Here is a 22,951-nt window from a genome sequence, read left to right on the forward strand (position 1 = left end):
TTTATGTTTTTCTTCTTTATTTTGATGAGTAGGTTTGTTAACTTTCTTTGTGGTTACATTGAAATTTACCCTTATATTTGCAATATCTTAACTTTTTAAATGAATATTAGTAAGAATAGGTCGAACTTCTTCCTTGTCTTAAAGGACTGATCTACAGATTTGGGCAGTCCTAATTAGTTCTTAGGACTCTCCTCGATGCTTGCTTCAAGGATGTTCCATGGTAAGTTTTTCAATTCTTGCTCTATACTCTTTGGAGATGCCTGCCAAGTGTTCAGCTTTAGGGCCCTGCACCTGTATTTTTCTGAATTTAACTTTTACCTGTATTTTCTCTTAATTTGTTCCCATTAAACACTTGGCCCACAGTGCACTTCAAGCTAGATTTCTCATTGCCAAGTTCCCTGGGCTCTTCTGCAAGGTTTCCCTCAAGAAGATTTATACACCTTTATTGAATACCAATTATGCTCCAAGCCCTGTGGATCCTGATTTTCCAGGCGTTTTTCATTTACGTGACATCTCAAATAAATGAAGTACATGTAAATTTTAAAGCATTATATAAATTTTAGTCATTATATTTTTAATAGGGAAGGCATACCCATAGATTTTCCAGACACATGGACAAACAAAGGGAAGAAATTAGATTTTAAAAAGGTCCCTGGGTGGTGCAAGAAGCCATGGTGGCACAGTGGTTAAGAGATTGGCTGCTAACCATAAAGGTTGGCAGTTTGAAGCCACCAGATGCTCCTTGGACAACCTATGGGGCAGTTCTACTTTGTTCTATAGGATTGCTATGAGTCGGAATCGACTTGATGGCAATGAGTTTGCTTTGGGTTTTGTGGGTGCAAATGGCTTGCCCTCAACTGCTAACTTAAAGGTTGGTGGTTCAAACCCACTCAGTGGCACCGCAAAAGGAAGGCCTGGTGATCTGCTTCCATAAAAGGTTACAGCCAAGAAACTTTATGGAGCAATTCTACTCTGTAACACATGGGTTCGCCATGAGTTAGAATTGACTTGATGGCAACAGGTATTATATAAAAATCACCTACTGTATCTTTATGCAAGCTGAAAGAACTGAAGAAAAAAATCAAGCCTCAAGTTGCAGTTTTGAAGGATTCTATGTGCAAAATATTGAACGACGCAGGAAGCAGCAAAAGATGGAAGGAGTACACAGAGTCACTGTACAGAAAAGAAATGGTTGACATTCAACCATTTCAGGAGGTAGCACATGATCAAGAACCGATACTACTTAAGGAAGAAGTCCAAACTGCACTGAAGGCATTGGCAAAAAACAAGGCTCCAGGAATTGACGGAATACCAGCTGAGATGTTTCAACAAACAGATGTAGAGCAGGAGGTGCTCACTTGTTTATGCCAAGAAATTCGGAAGACAGCTACTAGACAACTGACTGGAAGAGATCCATATTTGTGCCCATTCCAAAGAAAGTTGATCCAACAGAATACGGAAATTATCAAACAATATCACTGATATCACACACAAGTTTAAAATTTTGCTAAAGATAATTCAAAAACGGTTGCAGCAGTACATTGATAGGGAACTGCCAGAAATTCAAGCCGGATTCAAAAGAGGAATCAGGGATATCATTTCTAATGTCAGAGGGACTTGCCTGAAAGCAGAGAATTCCAGAAAGATGTTTACCTGTGTTTTATTGACTATGCAAAGCCATTTGACTGTGTGGATCATAACAAATTATGGATAACATTGCGAAGAATGGGAATTCCAGAACACTTAATTGTGCTTATGAGGAATCTATACGCAGAGCAAGAGGCAGTTGTTTCAACAGAACAAGGGTATACTGCATGGTTTACAATCAGGAAAGGTGTGTGTTAGGATTATATTCTTTCACCATACTTATTCAATCTGTATGCTGAGCAAATAATCCTAGAAGCTGGACTATATGAAGAAGAACAGGGCATCAGGATCGGAGGAAGACTCATTAACAACCCGCATTGTGCAGATGACACAACCTTGTTTGCTGAAAGTGAAGAGGACTTCAAGCACTTAAAGAGGAAGATTAAAGACTACAGCCTTCAGCCTCAACATAAACAAAACAAAAATCCTCACAATTGGACCAATAAACAACACCATGATAAAAGGAGAAAATAGTGAAGTTGTTAACTATTTCATCTTACTTGGATCCACAATCAACGCCCATGGAAACAGCAGTCACGAAATCAAACAACGTGTTGCATTGGGCAAATCTGCTACAAGAGACCTCTTTAAAGTGTTGAAAAGCAAAGATGTCACTTTAAGGACTAAGGCGTGCCTGACCCAAGCCATGGTATTTTCAATCATCTCATATGCATGCAAAAGCTGGACAGTGAAAAGGGAAGACTGAAGAATTGATGACTTTGAATTATGGTGTTGGTGAAGAATATTGAATACACCATTGACTGCCAGAAAAACGAATAAGTCTGTCTTGGAAGAAGTACAGCCAGCGTGCTCCTTGGAAGCAAGGATGGTGAGACTTTGTCTCACATAATTTGGACATGTTGTCAGAAGGGACCAGTCCCTGGAGAAGGACATCATGCTTGGTAAGGTAGAGGGTTAGCAAAAAAGAGGAAGACCATCAAAGAGATGGACTGACACAGTAGGTGCAACAATGGGCTCAAACATAGCAATGATTGTGAGGATGGCATAGGACTGGGCAGTGTTTCGTCCTGTTGTACATAGGGTTGCTATGAGTCAGAGCCAACATGACGACACCCAACAACAACAACAAAGAAAAAAAAATTCAGAAAGTGTCTGCATCAGTCAGGATATACTCTGTTATGGTAAAACCCCAAAACCAAACCCATTGCCGACGAGTGTATTCCAACTCATAGTGACCCTACAGAACAGAGTAGAACTGCCCCATAGGTTTTTAAGGCTTTAATCTTTTTTTTAATTTTATTGTGCTTTAGGTGAAAGTTTACAGTGCAAATTAGTTTCTCATTCAAAAATTTATACACAAAGTTTTTGGTGACATTGGTTGCAATCCCGGCAATGTGTCAGCAATCTCCACCTTCCCCTTTACACCCCCAGCTCCCTGTGTCCATTAGTCCAGTTTTCCTGTCCCTTCCTGCCATCTTGTCTTTGCTTTTGGGCAGATGTTGCCTATTTGGTCTCGTGTACTTGATTTAACTAAGAAATATGTTCCTCACATGTGTTATTGTTTGTTTTATAGGCCTGTCTCATCTTTGGCTGAAAGGTAGACTTCGGGAGTGGCTTCAGTTCTTAGTTAGCAGGGTGTCCAGGGGCCATATTCTCGGGGGTTCCTCCAGACTCTGTCAGACCAGTAAGTCTTGTCTTTTTCTATGGATTTGAATTTTGTTCTACGTTTTCCTCCCACTCTTCCCAGGACCCACTATTGTAATCTCTATCAGAGTAGTCGGTGGTGGTAGCCGATCACCATCTAGTTCCTCTGGGCTCAGGCTTGTGGAGGCTGTGGTTTACGTGGTCCACTAGTCCTTTGAACTAATATTTTCCTTGTGTCTTTTGTTTTCTTCATTCTCCTTTGCTCCAGATGGGATGGGGCCGATAGATGTATCTTAGATGACTGCTCGCAAGTTTTAAGACCCCAGAAGCTACTCACCAAATAGACTGTAGAACATTTTCTTTATGAACTACGTTATGCCAGTTGGACTAGATGTCTCCCCAGCCCTCAGCCCCAGTAACTTGGTCTCAAGGTGTTTGGATGTGTCTAGGAAGCTTCTATGACTTTGCATAGCTTTAATCTTTATCAAAGCAGACTGGTACATCTTTCTCCTACAGAGTGGCTTGTGGGTTCAAACCACCGACCTTTTGGTTAGCAGCTAAGCACTTAACTACTGTGCTACTTGTGCTCCTTGAGTTATAACTACCCTCAACCTCAGTAGTCCAATCAGCAAAGGTTGCTTTTCTCACTTATGCAGTGTGCCACATATGTAGTGTCAGCTGTGGCTTTGCAGCATGTTGTGTTCACTATGGGACTTAGGCTGATGGAGTAGGCTCTATCCTGAATGTTGCTGATTATCAAGGCAGCAGGAAAGGAAAGCATGGTGAAACGCATTCACACTTAAAGTTTCCACCTAGAAGTGGTTTATACTGCCACTCACATTTCATTGGCTAAGGCAAGTCCTAAGCTCGTTTAGAAGTACAATCCTCCCTAAAGCCTGGGAGATATAGTGAGTGTTTGGGAACAATAATATGGTCTACCGTGGGGTCTCTTTACCCTTTATTTGTTGTGAAATAAACAGATCTTTTAGCCTCCTGCCTTCTCATGCAGCAAAGACTATTTGGACTGTGTTTGTTCCTAATGAAAAAAATGAAGAGAATTCTCTGGGACTTTGTCCATGTAGGTCCCAGCTTCAGCTCAGTTAGGTCTCTTACAAGGTTTGAAGGGTTTGCTAAAGTGGTTCTAGGATGTAAATAAAATAAACCCTCAGGCAGTGGTTAGCATGTCAAAACCAAAACCAAACCCATTGCTGTCAGGTTGAGTCTGACTCATAGCAACCCCACAGGACAGAGTAAAACCGCCCCATAGGGTTTCCAAGGCTGTCTTTACGGAAGCTGACTGCCATATCTTTCTCTCATGGAGCAGCTGGTGGGTTTGAACCACCGACTTTTCAGTTAGCAGCTGAGCACTTAACCACTGTGCCACCAAGGCTAGTATGTACTGGGTTACAATTCCTGTATCAGTGTAAACAACTCTACCAGTTTAGAGGGTCTTTGAAAATGGGCAGGGCAGATGGCTTAGAGCCTGACAGTTCTGGGTTCAAATCCTGGCTCTACCACTCTCAACCTACTGAGCCTCTGTTTTCTTTAAAATGGGGATGACCTCCTTATAGTTTTGCTGCAAGGATTAAATGAAATCATATGCAGAGGGCCTATCATGTTGCTAGTCACACAGGGAACACTCAATAAATATTCACCACCCTCCCACCTCTCCAGCATTGGAGTTTCTTGATGGTTCTTATGGGAGTTGGCCAATAACATCACAACTTGAAATTAAACAACTGTTTCTTGACTATCAAGTTTGCACTATCAAGTTTCAGGCTCCTTTGGGCTGTAAACCTTGGGCTACGAACCTTGCCTGCTTTTTGCTGCTAACCAGGTTCCTTTCACTCTATCATTCCAAAAGATACTGCTAACTAACTGGAAGAGAGTTTTCCCCAAATCCCACTCTATTTGAACATCCTCTGACTCACTCTTCCTAGAGCAACCTAAGTTTCATCTGCACCATTGCTTACAAATAATGTAAGACTTTATTTAACCTACGCATTTGCTAATGTTTGTTCAGCTGTCTCGGTGCCATTGTGTCCTTCATTATGATTTTCATTAGCTCAATTGATTCTGAGAGTGGAGGTAAGTCCAGGTTTGCGTCAGGACATTACAAGGAAGATAGGATGATGGGGATAGATATATGAGTGCATTAGTGCCAAGTTCATTGCCAGAACTGGGAATAGGCTACTGTCTTCTACCAGGTAAAAATATTCTAAGCTAGAAAGAATAGCTTAAGATGTTTTCCCCCAATATAAGGCCCTGGGTGGTGCAAACAGTTAACATGCTTAGCTGCTTACTGAAAGGTTGAAAGTTCAAGTCAACCCGAAGACACCTCAAAAGAAAGGCCTGGTGATCTACTTTTGAAAAATTAGTCTTTGAAAACCCTATGAAGCACAGTTCTAGTCTGACACACATAGGATCACCATGAGTCAGAACTGACTCAGTGGCAACTCGTACTGGTGATTCCTTTCTACTGAGCATGATAAAATAGTAGAGTCCATGTTTGGGAAGTATCCCATTTTACCTTACTGATATAATCTGAAGTTAACACCAAGCTCCCACAGGGCAAGAACTCAGTTTATGTATAGTTTACACAGAGTGATGTCATCCAACTCTGTGAGTTAGCTAATCCCATCAGCAACTAATATTTAATGACCACTTAAGGGACTGACTTCTATGGCCTCTACTTTTCTAGTATCCACCCAACTTCTTTGACTTTGCATGAGCTGTTCTTTGCTCCAGATTGTCTTCCTCTACTCCCAGCTTTGCTTCTGTCTCCATATGGCAAACTCTTACTTATTTATTAAGACTTAGCCTTAACCTTACTTTTAAGGAGGAAGCTTTCTTTGGTGTTCCCCACACAATCTGACAGAATTAAGCCTTGATTCTTCTCTGTTTCCATGGCACAAGCACATACCTCTACCAAATCCATTGGGATTATTTCTTTACGTGTTTGCTTCTTCAGAAGTCTAGGAGCCTGTTGAAGATAAGGACTTTGTTTATTCCTTTTTGACTCTCTGGTCAAATATAATGCTGGGTATAGAGTTGCTGTTAGGTGCTGTCAGGTTGGTCTCAACTCATAGCAACCCTATGTACAACAGAATGAAACACTGCCCAGTACTGCACCATCCTCACAATCGTTGTTATGCTTGAGCCCATTGTTGCAGCTACTGTGTCAATCCATTTCGTTGAGGGTCTTCCTCTTTTTTGCTGATCATCCACTTTACCAAGCATGATATCTTTCTCCAGGGACTGATCCCTCCTGATAACATGTTCAAAGTATGTGAGACACAGTCTTGCCATCTTTGCTTTTAAGGAGCATTCTAACTGTACTTCTTAGAAGACAGATTTGTTCGTTCTTTTGGCAGCCCATGGTATATTCAATATTCTTTGCCAACACCACAATTCAAAGGTGTCAATTCTTCTTCAGTCCTCCTTATTCATTGACAAGCTTTTGCATGCATGTGAGGTGACTGAAAACACCGTGGCTTGGGTCAGGCACTTAGTCTTCAAGGTGACATCTTTGCTTTTTAACACTTTAAAGAGGTCTTTTGCAGCAGATTTGCCCAATGCAATGTGTCTTTTGATTTCTTGACTGCTGCTTCCATGGGTGTTGATTGTGGATCCAAGTAAAATGAAATCCTTGACAACTTCAATCTTTTCTCCATTTATCATGATGTTTCTTATTGGTCCAGTTGTGAGGATTTTTATTTTCTTTATGTGGAGGTGTAACCCATACTGATGGCTGTAGTCTTTCATCTTCATCAGCAGGTGCTTTAAGTCCTTTTCACTTTCAGCAAGCCAGGTTGTGTCATCTGCATATCACAGGTTGTTAATGAATCTTCCTCCAATTTTGATGCCCCATTCTTCTTCATATAGTCCAGCTTCTCGGATTATTTGTTCAGCATACAGACTGAATAAGTATGGTGAAAGGATCCAACCCTGACGCACACCTTTCCTGGCTTTAAACCATGCAGTATCCCCTTGTTCTGTTCCAACAACTGCCTTTTGATCTATGTACAGGTTCCTCATGAGCACAATTAAGTGTTCTGGAATTCCCATTCTTTGCAATGTTATCCATAATTTGTTATGATCCACAAAATGAAAGCCTTTGCATAGTCAATAAACACAGGTTAAACATCTTTCTGGAATTCTCTGCTTTCATCCAGGATCCATCTGACATCAGCAATGATATCCCTGATTTCTCTTCTGAATCCGACTTGAATTTCTGGCAGTTCCCTGTTGTTGTACTGCTGCAGCCACTTTTGAATGATCTTCAGAAAAATTTTACTTGCGTGTGATATTAAAGATATTGTTTGATAATTTCCACGTTCAGTTGGATCATCTTTCTTGGGAATAGGCATAAATATGGATCTCTTCCAGTCAGTTGACCAGGTAGCTGTCTTCCAAATTTCTTGGCATAGACGAGTGAACACTTTCAGTGCTGCATCTGTTTGTTGAAACATCTCAGTTGGTATTCTGTCAATTTCTGGAGTGTTTTTGGCCAATGCCTTCAGTGCAGCTTGGACCTCTGAGTAGATACTTGATAAATGATTATTGAATACTGTAAGTATGCATAGTGACCAACACCCAAATATCATCATAGCAGGCAGTGGTGTTGAGAGCTTCCCAATGGCCTATGTTCAGCTTTTTATTTTGCACCTAATGCATGAAATGCAGCGTATTATATAAAGATACCCAGGGAAAATGGAAGCGTCCTTTAAGATTGGGAATTATATGAAGAGCTCCCTCATGTTTTTCTCTCTCCATCTTGCAAGTCTTGACTCATTTTAAATTTCTCATTATCTGCTTACCTCTTATAATAAATAAAGAGAAGAAAAAGAAACAAGTAAAGTGTCATTTGTGTAAGTGACTGTGGATCATGTGAAGTGTTGAACACCCTGCTGTCGAAGCATTGCCAGTACTGAATCAAGGTTTGTGTAGGGTTATTTCAGGGAATTGCAGGCTATTGCAGGCTGGGAAAAGATTGCGAACAACACAATAAAATCTCTATCTTATTGCTTCGAGCATTGAGATCTGTTTCTCTTAAGGACGTGTCTCCAGAGCTGGACACTACCTTCCGTGTGAGAACTCTCCTCCCAGCCCACTCCCATCTCTTAAAACTCTGAAGACTATTTTCTGTCCTGACTCGCGACCTTGTGCATAATAACAGCTGTCTTTAGAGACCTTTATTTTATGACAGCCTGTGCGTGATCTCTTTTGCCAGTAGCTATGACTATTATTTTCATTTTATAGACAAGGAAACAGAGACTAAGAGAAATTAAAGAACTTGACGTAGGAACATAGGAAGTAAGCTATGGAACGTGAGATTTGAACCCAGGTATGCCTTCCCAATCTGGGCTTTAAGTTTTTTCTCCCCACCGTGTCCCAGAATCCTCCTGCTGCTATGGTCATTACAGCTTGTTTTTTTTTGGAATCTTCCTTCATCCTTTGACATTCTGGGATTCATGTTGCTTCTTTCCTTCCTAAAGGCTGCTGTTTCCTTTCCCTGCCTCTCAATCCCATTCTGGTAGCTGGTAAGCCCTATTCTCTCTCCAGCCTTATCTCCCACTAGCCTGGACAGAAACAGGCATTTTAGGGAAGCATCTTGGAACTCCAGACAGGTCAGGAATGAAGAGGTGCTCAAGGTTTGTAAGAGGTAGTGATGAATGGGAGCCCGAAATTTCCAGACTTAGAGCAAAGTCCAAACACTAGTCTTTCTACTCTTTTACCCTACCATCTGGCTGACTTCACTCAAATAGCTCAGAGAGATCCCTGGTCTGGGACTTTGACGACCTTGATTCTAGTCTTAGGTTTAAACCTGGTGACTATGGGCCTCTGTTTCCTCCTCTAACAAAAGGGGATAATCTCAGCTTTGTCCATCTCCTTGAATTTATTACTCACACGGTTCTTTAGTAACCTTCTGCCTATAGCCCCACTCAGATGATGGTGGGCTTTGAGACCTGAAGGGCTGGGAAGAAGAGGAGTGTTAGCTATATTTTCAAGGATCCACTCAATGGCCCAGCAAAGAACCAGGAATTTCCAATTCCCTTGGTAACTTAGGAGTTCTGGGAACTCCTGCCCTCTTTCAGGGGGATGGCAAGGGTGGCCTCCTCTGCGGAATACTGTTTTCCTTATCACAGTGCATTGTAATTATCTATCTACTGTTGTTTCCCATTAGACTATGAATTCTTAAAGTAAAAGGCTGTATCTTATTTAACCTACTCACTGCTACTCACAAGCTGTCATACTGCACCTAGATAATGGAGCCTCCTGCTTGCACCATTGTCCTCCTACCATCTACTTTCAGCTCAACAGCCAGAGTGATCTTTTGAAAGCATAAATCAGATCATATCAATCCTCTGCTCAAAGCTCCCTGTTTCAGCCAAGATTCTCACAGTGGTCTACAGGACCCACTCTCTTACCTTATCTCCCCATTCATCTCCCATTTGCTCACTCTGCTCTAGCCATCTTGGCTTCCTACTATTTCTAAAACTTTCGGGAATGCTTTTGCCTCAGGGCCTTTCCACTAGCTGTTCTGGGACACTCTTCCTCAGATTAACTGCCTGATTCACTTCCTCACCTCTTTCAGGCCTCTGGTTAAAGTGCCCTTACCCTGGTCTATTTTTTTCCTATAGCACTAAACACCAGGGTTTCCAAGGAGCAGCTGGTGGATTCCAACTGCCCACCTTTTGGTTAGCAGCCGAGCTCTTAACCAGTAGTGGTTGGCAAATGTTTGTTAGATGAGTAGAGGAATATTTTATATTAAGAATCTTCCTAGAGTCTTATATAGAAAAGTCACATGTGAGTACTTTGGCTGCCCAGTACCCAGTAAAGCTTGGCAAATGGCACGTTTAACGTTTGCTGAAGAATTGGGTACTCAGCTCTTTTACTACTCAAGGTCTTTATCTAATCCCTTTGAGGCTATTTAAACAGAAGTTCCCAGGACCAATATACTCAGGCATCTCCTTTCCCTCTCATCCAACCAAGTATTCATCTAACAAATATTGAGCACTCTAGTGTGTGTTCAAAACCTTTCTTAGTGCTATAGAGGAATATATGACTAACGAGAATGAAGCAACAGAAACGATACCTCCTCGGAATGTAAGTAAGTGTGAAATTACAGGGCAGATTATCAGTGCTAACAATTTAGAGGAAAACAGTCAGTTTAGATTGATGTACACTTAAATTCCAAAGTTCAGAAGTCGCCTGAACCACCTTTCTAAACTGTCTTATCTGATAGCAGGACAATAACCTGGGCAGCGAACTTGTGAATCAGAAGGGCCTTTAAAGTTCCAACTCCTTTGATTTAAGGACAAGGAAACTGAGGCTAAGCACGGGACAAGCCCTGGCAGAGATGGTTCTAGAACTCGGGACTCGTTAAGTTCTGCCGGGAAGGGTGTCCCGAAAGTTCAAGACGCCTTTGTTGGGGCGCGTTGCAGAAGAAGGGGTCCGGTTTCCTAAAAGGCCTAAGAGGGCTCTCGCTACGGTAAGGTGGCTGGGAGGAGGAGGGGAAAAAAGGGAGGAACACAAGGTCACGAGGCGCCATTCCTCCTAGGCATTAGGCCCTGAGATCCGTGGACAGAGTCTAAAGGCCGCAGATCCCTGCTAGCCTCAGTTACGCGGCTGCCTCCTCCGGCCCCACGCCCCAGACTCCATTCTGATGTGTAGTGACGCCAAGCCGGTTGGTGCTGCCTGCCGCTCCGAGGCGCAGCGCCGGGAATCCCAGGGCACTACTTGTCCCAGCGGAGGAATCCGCGGGCGTCCACACGAAGTTGGACGCGGAGGTGCCCGTGACGCCATCGACGCCGGACTAGTGGCGCAGAGACGTCGCGGTAGGCGGGGGCGGGAGGGGGAACGGGTCGGGAAGTAGTTCCGGGTGCGCGGCCCCGGATGTTGGCTGCTCCCGCTGCTGCTGCCGCTCTCGGCGCTGCTCCGGCCCTCGGCAGCTCACACCAGGCACCGTTGGGGCTTTTCCCGGGGGGGCGGAGACGCACGCAGCGGCCGGGTGCTCGGCCGGGCCGGCCCGGCCTGCGCAGCCTGAGGTGAGCGCCCGTCGCCGGGGCGGCCGGGCCGGGACGGCGGGCGAGGAGGCGGGGCTGGGGCATCTCCCGGGACGGAGGAAGGGGCTGCCCTCTTCGAGACGCCCTCTCCCTTCTCAGCCCTGGCCGTGCTGCGGGGCTGGAGGCGGGCGGGGCAGGGGGCCCGCGCCCGGGCCTGGGCCTGGGCCTGGCGGGCGGCGAGGGCTGGGTCTCTCCCTCCCCCCGGCGCTTCTCAGCTGCTGCTGCCTCTCAGCCGGGAAGCAGCGACTCCGCGCCTACCGCCCCTCCCCCAGACGGGGCCCCGGGAAAACAGACGTGGTTCCCGGGGGCGCCGAGTCGGAGGACAGCGACCGTCTCCTTCGCTCCCTGACCTGCTCCTCTGGCCTGGGCTAGTCTCTGACCCGGGCAGGATGCGGCTTCTTCCCTTCAAGCCTGGAGGCCCTTTTCGGCCGGCGAGGCGGACTGTGCCTCGCGCCTCGGAGGTTCTCTTCGGGGTGAGGGGGCCCGTGCAAGGGGCCTGCGTTCCCGCCCATCCTGTCGCCTTGTCCTTTGCGGGCTGTAGGGCAAAGGCAGCCGTTGCATGAGGACGTGTTGCTGTCCTGTGTGTATTGCATCCTGCCCACGTGGTAGGCCCCCCCCCCCCAATTTTTGCAGCTGGTGAGGAGGATGGTTAAACTAGGCGGGTTTTCCTCTGTGATTTCCTCCGGGTAGCCTGGAAGGTGTTACGGGCAGTTTGTTGTGCCGAGGCCAACTGTTGGTTAGATGGAAGAAGTAAGAGTTGTACTCTTTGAAATTGAGACCAGTAGGGGACATAACAGGGCTTGGTTTCATTGACATTTTTTCTTCTCCCTTTTGCTGGTCTTGTTCTTTTTTTTGCTGTTTAATCCTAGAGAGAGAATTGGCGCTTGCTACTGGTGCATGGAGGTATATAGTTTTCATTTTTCCGTTCTGATTTTATGTGTGATTGGTGAAGGTTTTTCTGTCTTGTATTGTGCAGTCCACTTCTGTTGGAATTGTTCAGTGAGCTAAGTTGGGCTAGCCTGGGGGTTTGAGATTGGTTGGCATCTTTTTTGTCTTTTCCTGATATTTACTTGTCTTTATTTTTTCTTTCATTTTGTTTTGCGGGGAAACAAGCACGCATGTCATAGGAGTGTTATATGGATAGCTCTTGCAAGGCAGCACTAGATAGTTTGACTTAGTTATTTCATGGAAGCACTTTTATTTCACTTTCTTGCTCGTTCTATTAAATATCATTGCACTCTGTTTTTTGTAACTGGTTTTGAAACATGTGCGTTGAGTAGTTTGTTTCTTTCCTTAATGTCTGTCTTCTTCAGGTTAAGGATTTCATCTTCCTGTATTTTGGTTTTTTGTGACCACAGATTGCTTCCTTAACAGGGAACATGCCACAGTTGCAGTGAGAGAAGCCTTTATTCCTCCTAGACCTTAGCAAATATTTACGGAAAAGCAGTAATTCCTCTCCGTTTTTCTGTTTGGGTGGCATATATACATGTGATTGATTTTTTTAGTTTCTTAGATAAACCTGAGGATATATATTTTTTTCTTACTGGTTTTTATGTGTCTTCGAGTTGAGATGAATCTTGTTCTTGGTTTTGTGCTGATGAAGATACGAGGAATATCTCTTGTCTTTGTTAGATATGTTTTGGATAGTACCAGAAAAACCGTTGCCATCCAGTGGATTCCAATTCATAGCGACCCTATAGGATAGAGTAGAACTGCTCCATAGGGTTTCCAAGGCTGTAATCTTTATGGAAGCAGACTGCCACATCTTTCTCCTGCAGAGTGGCTGGTGTTTGAACTGCTGGCCTTTTGGTTAGCAGCCGAGCTCTTAATCAGGGCTCCTTTGAACGACACCAGGACATGTTTATTTTGGCTCTTTTTGGTTCATTAGTTTGGTTGAAATTGAGAAATTTCACTGTTTTGAGGTCAGTTTTTAGATTCCAAAATGGCCAGTGTTCTCACTTTTTCTTGATTTGTTTCTTGCATTGTGTAGTCTCTTTGAGTATATTTTTGACATTGTATTTTTTCCTTTTATCTGGTGCAATTGTTAGTAAGTTTAGGATTGTTGAGGTGGCATTGGTGGAGAACTTTTCAAGGACAGAAGATTTAGTCTGATAGATTACCTAGAGAAAGGGAGTAAGATGATGCCTCGTGTTCCTTAGGAAGGTTTTTGTTATCAGCTGAGTGTGCTGGGAGTGGGGAGACCAACTAGAATGCTCTTGGAGAATTTTAGTAATAAGATGATGAGGATCTGACATAGTAATTGATATTGTAATCTGATAGTAATTGTGGGAATAAAAGAATAGCATTTATTGCATGTTTACTGTGTGACAGATGTTGTTTTAAGCTCTTTAAAACTTGATAATAAGGTATTGCCATTCTTATGAAGAAACTGAGTTAAAGAGAGGTTAAGTAACTTGCCCAAAGTCCCACAAAGAGGAAGCAGCAGAGTCAGGATTTGAACCCAGACTATCTGGCCTCTGACCCTATGCATTTAAACCGTTATCTTATATTGTCCTAAGATAGGGAGTATACAATATATAAAGAAAAGTGTTCCTGAGTAAAAATTAATTTGAAGTGAGTGGTGGTTGAGTGTGGGGCAAAGGAAAGAGAGCAAATAGAACATTAAAAAAATTAAAGCCTAGAATCCTGGGAGGATGGCTGAGTCATTGGTAATAGTGAGGAAATTAGGACAGTATCACTGTGAAGGAAAATGAGCTTAGGTGGATTATGGTCAACACTAGATTGTGCACAACCAATTTTTCAATACCAGGCCAGTCTTCCCCTGCCACTCACTGTACTCCTGATAGCTGCCTCTCTATGCTGGTTTGGCTTTGGAAATGCAGATTAGCTTAGTATTAATCTAACAAAACAATTAGGAAAAGAGATCTGTGGAGAAGAAAAAATGTATACTACATTCTAAAGCCACAGAGAAATGGCATCCCCTCCCCCCCAAAAAACCAAACCAAACCCGTTGCTGTTGAGTCGATTCCAACTCATAGTGACCCTATAGGACAGAGTACAACTGCCCCATAGGGTTTCCAAGGAGCACCTGGTGGATTTGAACTGCCAACCTTTTTGGTTAGCAGCCGTAATTCTTAACCACTACGCCAACAGGGTTTCCCTCCCCCCACCAAAAAAACCCCAGAAAACCAAACCCATTGCTGTTGAGTTGATTCTGATTTGTAGCGACCCTATAGGATGGAGTAGAACTGCCCTATAGGATTTCCAAGGAGTGACTGGTGGATTCAAACTGCCAGTCTTTTGGTTAGCAGCCAAACACTTAACCACTGCACCTACAGGGCTCAAGAAATGGCATAGGGATTATTTATTTTGGTTGAGTCGCGTCACTGCTTTCCAGCCTTAGTGAAGGTAATCAAGAATTGGCTAGAGTAGGATTGAAGCATCTGTGGTCCATCACTATAGGGTGAATAGTCAGAGACAAAATGTAGATTGTGCACTGACCAGGGCTAATAGATGGTAATTAAACATGTCAGTAGATGAGTATTGGGAGGGAACTAGTATAGTGTGAGATTTGGAATCTTGGGTGACATTATAAACTATTAGGTTAAAAAAAAAAAAAAAAATCTAAGAAGAACTAGGAAGTACACCAGTGCCACAGAAGCCAAGAATAGGAAGATTTTCTAGAAGGTAGGGTTATTGACAGTATTGAATGTAATCTGGAAGTTCAGAAACAATGGTAATGATGAAAAGACTGTTAAACTAGACCAGAAGAAGATAATTTGTAACCTTAGAGAGACTTTTGAAAGGAAGAATGAGAACAGATGCCAGATTTGTTTTCAACAGAAGGATTTGTAGAGAGACATGGTCTGATGTGGTAATTCTTAGTATTTTCTCCTAATGCTTCCTCTAGTTTCATTCTTGTCCACACGTTAGACCTACTCAAATACCAAGAGAACTCACTATTTTCTTTTTAGAAAGAAACTTTTGTCTTAAAGCCAGTGATTTTATATTTTAACAGTTCTCTCCTTAAACTTTTCTTCTTTTTCTTTTAAAAGGTTTATTGAGATATAATTCATCTATCATAAAATCACTCATTTAATGTACAATTCAGTGGTTTGTAGTATATTCGTAGAGTTGTGTAATCACCACAATTTTTAGAACATTTTTGTCATCTCAGAAAGAAATCTAGTACGCATTAACAGTTACTCCCCATTTCCCACCAGGGTCCTTTCCCCCAGCCCCAGGCAACCACTAACGTACTTACCATCTCTGTAGATCTGTCTGTTCTGTACATTATATATACATGGAATTATACACCATATGCTCTTTTGTGTCTGGCTTTTTTCAGCTAGTATGATGTTTTCCAGGGTCATACATGATGTAGCCGTATCAGTACTTCATTCCTTTTATTACCAAGTAATTGTCCATTGTGTGGATATATCAAATTTTATTTTTGTGTTTATCAGTTGATAGACATTTGAATTATTTCTTATTTTATTGTGCTTTAGATGAAGGTTTACAGAGCAAATTATTTTCTCATTAAACAATTAATACACACATTGTTTTGTGACTTTGGTTGTCAACACTCCTCTTCTTGCCCTTGGATTCCCCATTACCAGCTTTCCTGTCCCCTCCTGCCTTCTCATCCTTGCCTCTGGGCTGGTGTGCCAGTTTAGTCTCATTTTGTTTTATGGGCCTCTCTAATCTTTGGCTGAGGGTGAACTTCAGGAGTGACTTCAGCACTGAGTTAAAAGGGTGTTGGGGACTCTACACTCGGAGTTTCTCCAGTCTCTGTCAGACCAGTAAGTCTGGTCTTTTTTTGTGAGTTAAAATTTTGTTCTACATTTTCCTCCAGCTCTGTCTGGGACCCTCTGTTGTGATCCCTGTCAGAACAGTTGGTGGTGGTAGCCGGGCACCATCTGTTTGTGCTGGGCTCAGTCTGGTGGTGGCTGGTAATTGTGGTAGTTGGCTGGTAGTCCTTTGGACTGATCTTTCCCTTGTGTCTTTGGCTTTCTTCATTCTCCCTTACTCCAGACGGGGTGGGATTAGTGGAGTACCGTAGATGGTGGTTCACAAACTTTTAAGACCCCAGAGGCTACTCATTGAAGTAGAACGTAGAACATTTTCTTTATAAACTATGTTATGCTGATTGAGCTAGATGTTCCCGGAGATCGTGGTCCCCAGCCCTCAGCCCAGTAATGTGGTCCCTTGTGGAGTTTGGATGACCTTGACCTTGGTCAAGTTGTGTTGACTTCCCCAGTATTGTGTACTGTCTTACCCTTCACCAAAGTTACCACTTATCTATTGCCTGGTTAGTGTTTTTCCATCCCACCCCTCCTTAGTAACCATTAAAGATTGTTTCTTTCTGTGTGTAAACCTTTTCATGAGTTTTTATTATAGTGGTCTCATACAGTATTTGTCCTTTAGTGATTGACTTATTTCATTCAGCATAATGCCTCATCCATGTTGTGAGATGTTTTGCAGATTCATTCATTGTTTTTTATGGTTGCATAGTATTCCATTGTGTGTATGTACCATAGTTTGTTTATCCATTTATCTGTTGATGGGCACTTAGGTCGTTTCCATCTTTTTGCTATTGTGAATAATGCTGCAGTGAACATGGGTGTGCATATGTCTATTCATGTGATGGCTCTTACTTCTCTAGCATATATTCTCTAGGCGTGAGATTGCTGGATTGTATGGTATTTCTATTTCTAGCTTTTTAAGGAAGCGCCATATCATTTTCCAAAATGGCTGTACCATTTTGCATTCCCACCAGCAATGCATAAGAGTTCCAAGCTCCCCACAGCCTTTCCAACATTTGTTATTTTCTGGTTTTTGTTTTTTTTTGATTCGTGCCAGTAATGTTGGGGTGAGATGGTATTTCATTGTAGTTTTGATTTGCATTTCTCTAATGGCTAGTGATAATGAGTATTTCCTCATGTGTCTGTTAGCCACCTGAGTGTCTTCTTTGGTGAAATGTCTGTTCATTTCCTTTGTCTATTTTGATTGGATTATTTGCCTTTTTGTTGTAGAGGTGTTGGATTTTCCTATAGATTTTAGAGATTAGAACTTTGTTGGATTTGTCATAACCAAAAATTTTTTCCCCATCTGTAGGCTCTCTTTTTACCCTTTTGGTGAAGTCTTTTGATGAGCATAAGTATTTAATTTTTAGAAGATCCCAGTTAGCTAGCTTATCTTCTGATTGTGTATTGTTAGTTACGGTTTGTATCCTATTTTTTATCCGTTTATTAGGGCCTCTAGCATTGATCCTATGTTTTCGTCTATGATCTTTATAGTTTTTGGTTTTATATTTAGGCCTTTGATCCATTTTGAATTAGTTTTTGTGTATGGTGTGAGGTATGGGTCCCGTTTCATTTTTTTACAGCTAGACATCCAGTTTTGCCGGCACTATTTGTTGAAAAGACTGTCTTTTCCCCATTTAATGGACTTTGGGCCTTTGTTGAAGATTAGGTGACCGTAGCTGGATGGATTTACATCGGGGTTCTCAGTTCTATTCCATTGGTCAATTTGTCTGTCATTGTACCAGTACCAGACTGTTTTGACTACCATAGCTGTATAATAGGTTCTGAGGTCAGGTAGTGTGAGTCCTCCTATTTATTCTTTTTTCTTTAGTTGTGCTTTACTTACCTGTGCCCTCTTTCCTTTTCCATATAAAGTTAATGATTAGTTTTTCTATTTCTTACACTTTTAAATTCTTTACCATCTTCATTTTAATCCTTACCCTGCCAACCACGCCCCTCTCATATCTTTTCTTTTAGATTATAACCTCTGCCACACACTCTGCTAGACATTGGAGGTATAAAGATGAGTAAGACATGGCCCTTGAACATAGTGTTTTTATGGTTTACACATGTTTTCTCATACATTATCTCATTTGATCTCACAGTAACCCCGTGGCATAGGCATAGAGTTTTTTAGCAAGAGCAATTTGAAAGTTTTGATTAGGTAATGTGCCCAAGATTGCACACTTAAGTCCCTGGTGGAGCTATTAAATTGTCTTACTCCTGTCCATTGTTATTTCCACTACTCTATGCTGCTATCCTATCTTAAAAAGATCCCCTCTAGATTCCTGGAAACTTAGAGGGACTGGGGAACTCCCTTACTTTGGGAATCGTTGATTTTTAATGGTTAGTCTTCAGGGCTGAAAATGAAAAGACTTTTCTTACCAGATTCTAGCACTGATTTGCTCTGTGTTTTAGACAAGTCATTTTATTTTCTGCCTTTTCTCTCAGAACATTGTTAGTTGACATTGTGTCGGCTCTGACTCATGGCAACCCTGTGAGCAACAGAAGAATGAAATGTTGCTCCATCCTGTGCCATCTTCATGATCCTTGGTATCTGCAAATCCATTGTTGCGGACACTATGTTGGACGATATTTTGCTCAGAACTTTAGTGGAGATTAATTTGGTGATGATGATGGTGGTGGTAGTAATAGTAATAATAGCTAACGTTTTCTGAGGGCTTACTGTGGGTCCAGAAGTGTTCTAAGTACTTCACGTACATTATTCATATAATCCTCACAACAAGCCCAAGAGGTAGGTTTTTATTATGTAAATTTTACAGATGAAGAAACAGGCACCGAGAGATTAAGTAACTTGACTAAGGATACACACCTAGGAATAGGAAGAGCCTGGACTTGAACTTCTGCAGTCTCTAACTGAAAGGTCTAACCCACCACGGGAGAAAAGACCTGGTGATCTCCTCCCGTAAAGATTACCCAAAAACCCATTGCTATCGAGTCGATTTTGACTCATAGCAACACTATAGGACAGAGTAGAACAGCCCCATAGAGTTTCCAAGGCTGTAAATCTTTATGGAAGCCGACTACCACATCTTTTTCCTGCAGAATGGCTGGTGGGTTTGAATTGTGACCTTTTGATTAGCAGCTGAGCAGTTAACCACTGCACCACCAGGGCTCCTCTCGTTTTAAAGATTACAGCCTAGGAAACCCTGTGGGGCAGTTCTACTTTGTCTTTAGGGTTACTGTGATTTGGAATCAACTTGACTGCAGACAGCAAGATACCTGTTTTCAGAACTCAGTGGCTCTTAATCACTGCACTGTACTGTTTATGTGTTATGAATTAATAGAGGATAATATTGCAAGTAAGGACATGGCCTGGCCAGAATATGAATATGAACACTTTTGGACCCATGCTAAACCAAAAAAAACCAAATGCGTTGCCATCGAGTCGCTTCCAACTCATAGTGACCCTATAGAACAGAGTAGAACTGCCACATAGCGTTTCTAAGGCTGTAATCTTTACGGAAGCAGACTGCCACATCTTTCTCCTGCAGAGTGGCTGGTGGATTTGAACCGACCTTTTGGTTATCAGCTGAACGCTTTAACCACTGCGCCACCAGGGCTCCTTGGACCCATACTAAGCCCTTAGAAAACTTTAACTATTACAGTTGTTCCTTGGTATTTCCTGGGGATCGGTTCCAGTAGGGACTCCCGCTCCCCCCATGAACACTGAAATCCGTGGATGCTCAAGTCCCTTATGTAAAATGGCATAATATTTGCATATAACTACATAGAAAATGTTATGTTGTTGTTGATGTGTACTTTCTGTCAATGCTCAAAAAACAAGTTCTGGAGAGAGACTGAGGAACTGTGAAATGGCGGAAGGCTACAGCAGGGTATGCCTGCACATCGTTTCTTTTGCATGGATTCAGTGTTGTGCTCGGTGAGCCAGCAAGTTCAAGTTTTGCTTTTTGGAACTTTCTTTTTTTTTTTTTTTTTTTGAATATTTTCGATCTGTGGTTGGTTGAATCTGTGAATGTGGATCTGCTGATGCGGAGGACCAACTGTATTACCATCACCACCACCACCATCATCATGACCGCATTAATCCTTACTACAGTTCTGTGCAGAATGTTGTCCAGTATAGTGCCGGAAAACAAGCCCCCTAGGTTGGAAGGCGCTGGAAAAATTTGAAGACTAGCTTTTGAATACGGTTATGGACGCAGTCAAATAGCTATTGCATCAGCGTTTCTTTTAAAACATGAACATAGCACTACAGTATACAGAGAGAGATGTTTTTTAGGCATTGAGATACTTTTTCTAATTTGTCCTTACTAGTAGTCTTTCAGCATAGCACTTACATTATCTCTCACTGTGCTTCACTGTCACCTTTGTTAGTCACTTAGCTTTCTACATTGCCACTATTCAGAAGCCTTGGCTTGAGACAGCTAAAGCTCACTTATCCCCCTCTCTCCTCAGCCTTCCTTTAACTGTTCATTTTTGTTTTCCATTATTAACAGTTAACTTTTCATTCTTAGAGAGAGGTACCTTTTACCTTCTCTGCCTAAAACTCAGAAAATTCCACAGTGGGATTTGATAACAACTGTCAAAAAATTTGGCCATCTTAATTGGCCTAGTTGGATTTTAGTGCAGAAATAGCAAAACCCAAAGCATGATGTTTTGGTTAAAGAGATTGACTTATACTAAAATTGGAAAAGGCATCTGCTATACAGGATTTTTGATTTAATAGAATTTGTTATAACCAGATCAACCAAGCATTATTACTGTGGGCCATCTGTTGGGATATGGAAATAGCTTTGTTATATGGAACCAGATGTGCTTATATTTATAACAGTGGAATTTTATTTAAGTAACCTTTTGCAGTTAGGTACTTTTGACTGCTATTCTGCTTGACATATCAACTGATAACCTGAAAATGTGATGTCTTTCAGAGTGGTTATTACTCTACTATAGGATAAGGACAAAACAATTGGAACAAAAAGTAAATGAGACTTTTCATATATAGTGCCAAACTCAGTACAATAATAAGATAAAAACAAGATAAATATAAATATATGATATAGGATAATTAGGACCACATTCAATAAGAACTTTGGCTTGTTTAGCCTTTGACATCATTAATAGTCCTGTTGTTAGGTGCGGTCGAGTCAGTTCCAACTCATAGCGACCGCATGTACAACAGAATGAAACGCTGCCCTGTCCTGTACCATCCTTACAGTCGTTGCTGTGTTTGAGCCCGTTGTTGGAGCTTCTGTGTCAGTCCCTCTTCTTGAGGGTTTTCCTCTTTTTCACTGACCCGCTACTGTACCAAGCATGATGTCCTTCTCCAGGGATTGGTCTCTCCTGATAACACGTCCAAAGTATGTGAGATGAAATCTCACCATCTTCTCTTCTAAGAAGCATTTTGGCTATACTTTACAAGACAGATTTGTTCATTCTGGCAGTTCATGGTATAATCAGCAGTCTCCACCAACACCATGATTCAAAGGCATCTCAATTCTTCAGTCTTCTTATTCATTGTCCTTCTTTTGCATACCTATGAGGCGATCGAAAATACCATGGCTTGGGTCAGGTGGACTTTAGTCCTCAAAGTGACACCTTTGCTTTTTAACACTTCAAAGAGGTCTTTTGCAGCAGATTTGCCCAGTGCAATATGTTGTTTGATTTCTTGGCTGCTGCTTCTGTGGGCGTTGATTGTGGATCCAAGTAAAATTAAATCCTTGACCACTTCAGTATTTTCTCTATAGATGTTGTTTATTGGTCCAGTTGGAGGAGTTTTGTTTTCTTTATGTTCAGGTGTAATCCATACTGAAGGCTGTGCTCTTTGATCTTCATCAGTAAGTGCTTCAAGTCCTCTTCACTTTGAGCAGTCAAGGTTGTGTCATTTGCATAATGCAGGTTGTTAGTCTTTTTTCAGTTGTGATGCTGTATTCTTCATATAGTCCAGCTTCTTGAATTATTTGCTCAGAATACAGATTGAATAAGTATGGTGAGTGAAAGGGTACAACTCTGACACAAAGCTTTTGTAATTTTAATAGGTCTAGTTTCTAATAATTACTAAACCGTTTTGGTTGCTCTAAATCTATGCTAGATTTACGATAAATCTAAACTTATTTCATTTTGGTGTAATGAGACCTCCGTTGACAACTGCTGTGTTTGGCTTAATCCCCATCGTAAGTGGTTAGTCTATAGGGGACTCATAAGCTTAGGGGATACAGTAAGAGAAACTGTTCATAAAACATTTATCTACTGCTGTCAGTCTATTGTGACTCATAGCAACACTATAAAACAGAGGAGAACTGCCTCATGGGGTTTCCAAAGCTGTAATCTTTATGGGAGCAGATCGCCAGGTCTTTTCTCCCAGGGAGCGGCTGGTAGGTTCAAACCGCTGACCTGGCCAGCAGCTTAGTGCTTAGAACATACCAAAAAAAAACCCAAAAACAAAAAACAAACCGATTGCCGTCAAGTTGATTCCAACTCATAGTGACCCTATAGGACAGAGTAGAACTGCCCCATATGGTTTCCAAGGAGGACTTTCTTTTGAGTAGAATGCTAACAATTTGGAGGTGGGGGGAGTCCTTGAGGAGGAGTTTTTGGAGTTTCTAGAAACTGCACATGTTGGCTATTCTTTCTTTATCTTCAAATCATATATGGAGAAATTCTTGGACGTCATTGAAGAGTTGGTAGGCTACTCCACTGACCTTGTGTCTGAAGGGGACTTTACCCAGTAAACTGACTTTAGCTAAAAATTTTCACCTGGAGCTTGCTGGGTGAGCTAGAGCTACAAGCTAAAAGCTGTAACTGAATTCTCCTGCTTAGAGTCCTATCCAGTGGCATAGTAGTATCAAGGAAATAAGATTGATCGGTAGAGTATGGTGCCAA

At 42.1% G+C, this 22,951-nt stretch overlaps 1 protein-coding gene across 2 annotated transcripts in view; it reads left to right on the forward strand.

The window, feature by feature from the left end:
- Positions 1 to 11,149: 11,149 nt before the first annotated feature.
- Positions 11,150 to 22,951, forward strand: part of FOXJ3 (forkhead box J3) — a 162,932-nt gene continuing 151,130 nt past the window's right edge. The window contains exon 1 of one of the 2 annotated variants that reach the window (XM_023727148.1): positions 11,150 to 11,303. The gene's annotated coding sequence lies outside the window, so the exon portion shown is untranslated. Of the gene's footprint in view, positions 11,304 to 11,774; positions 11,795 to 22,951 lie in introns of those variants that run through there. The other variant, XM_023727149.1, reaches the window with a different exon arrangement.

The sequence above is a fragment of the Trichechus manatus genome, unplaced genomic scaffold (genome assembly GCF_000243295.1).
Source record: "Trichechus manatus latirostris isolate Lorelei unplaced genomic scaffold, TriManLat1.0 scaffold00015, whole genome shotgun sequence".
NCBI classification, from domain to species: Eukaryota; Metazoa; Chordata; class Mammalia; order Sirenia; family Trichechidae; genus Trichechus; species Trichechus manatus.